The sequence below is a fragment of the Uranotaenia lowii genome, chromosome 3 (assembly GCF_029784155.1).
Source record: "Uranotaenia lowii strain MFRU-FL chromosome 3, ASM2978415v1, whole genome shotgun sequence".
In the NCBI taxonomy this organism is placed as follows: Eukaryota; Metazoa; Arthropoda; class Insecta; order Diptera; family Culicidae; genus Uranotaenia; species Uranotaenia lowii.
In genome coordinates, this window is record NC_073693.1 from 291808177 (window position 1) to 291810288 (window position 2112).

Below are 2112 nucleotides of genomic sequence, written 5' to 3' on the forward strand. Positions count from 1 at the left end.
AAACCATAATTGAATCATTGAAACCTGAGACTAAAATACATATTTATGGTGATTTTAACCAGAATTCCATTGATTTTATTGAAGATGTTGAAAACTCATCGATATTGCAACCGGTTATAGGTGAGAACGTAACATTACATTTTATTTTTGATAAAATAAGTGAACTAGGATTTCATCAAATTAATCATGTTCGCAACCAGCAAAACCGCTTTTTAGACCTATTGTTCACCAACTGCACGGAAGATTTTTGTATTGAAGAAGCTGCAGATCCATTATGGAAAAACGAAAAATTTCATACTGCCATAGAGTATTCACTTTTTACTGATCTATATAGACAGCGCCCTAGTGGTGCCGATTTTGAACTCGTATACGATTTTAAAAACCTGAATTATTCTGATTTTGATATGCGTTTCAATGATATTAATTGGCAAAATCTTTTGAAAGATGAATCAGATATGAATGTAGCTGCTGGTTTATTTAGTAGTAATCTATATACAATTATTGACGAACTCGTGCCTAAGAGAAAGAAAAGAATACTGACAAGCTATAAACATCCAGCATGGTACACACGTGATATAAAACAACTCAAAAATAAAAAGCAAAAAGCACATAAAGCCTATAAGAAAAATAAGAATTCGCACAATCTGAACGCATACAAAGAAATTTGCAGAGTACTTGATGTAGAAATATCGCTAGCTTATAACAGTTACAACGCAAGAGTAGAGAGCAATATTAAATCCGATCCTAAAACCTTCTTTAGCTATGCAAATGAAAAAATGAAAACATCTAATTTTCCATCACGTATGCAGTTTGAAGACTTTGATGGATCTGACAGTGAGGAGATTTGTAACCAGTTTGCTCGTTTTTTTCAAAATATTTACAAAAAATCTAATGCTTCTCCAGACTTAAATTATTTTTCTTATCTTCCTGAACGAGTAAATGACGTTAGTGTTGAAAATATTACTGTGCAAGAAATTTTAAGTTCCCTCAATAGTCTTGATGACAAAAAAGGTCCAGGTCCTGATCAAATACCTCCACTATTACTTAAAAAATTTGCTACTTCATTTGTTAATCCACTATTTTGGCTGTTCAATTTATCTCTTAAATCAGGAGTCTTTCCGATAGCCTGGAAAAAGTCATTTTTAATCCCAATATTTAAATCTGGTAAACGATCAGACATAAAAAATTATCGAGGCATTGCTATTATCTCATGTATCCCAAAGATGTTTGAGGCGATTGTGAATCAAAAGATGTTCAATCAAGTAAATAATCGCATCTCCAATAACCAACATGGCTTTTTCAAAGGTAGATCAACATCTACCAACCTATTAGAATTTGTGAACTTCTCGCTTGGAGCTATGGATAGATGTAATTTTGTTGAAACTTTATATACAGATTTTAGTAAGGCGTTTGATAGAGTTGACATTTCATTGCTACTTTTTAAACTAAAACGTATAGGATTATCAACTTCACTTTTGAAATGGATCGAGTCACATTTGTCGGATCGAACGCAGGTAGTCCGTTTTAAAGGAAAAATCTCGACAGAAATACAGGTCACTTCTGGTGTTCCACAAGGATCTCACTTGGGCCCCTTGTTATTTATAATTTTTGTAGACGATGTCAATTTAGTATTAAATAGCGTCAAAGTACTCATTTATGCCGACGATATGAAACTGTACATGGAGATACGTAACAGAATGGATTTACAGCATTTTCAGGATGATATTGATATTTTTTACACTTGGTGTGCAAAAAGTCTGCTAGATCTCAATATTAAAAAGTGCAACATTATATCTTACTCTAGAAAACTGAACCATCATGATTTTAATTTTACTTTAGGGCAGCAGCAGATTGAAAGATGTAACAAAATTAGGGACCTAGGTGTAATACTGGACACCAAACTAACTTTTATTGAACATTTTAACACGATTATTAATAAAGCTTTCAGTATGTTAGGGTTTATCAAAAGATTCTGTTATCACTTTAAGGACCCTTATACAATAAAAACACTTTTCATATCGTATGTAAGATCTATACTCGAATATTGTAGTGTAGTTTGGTGCCCGTATCAGCCCACTCATGTTACAAGAATAGAATCGGTTCAAAAACAAT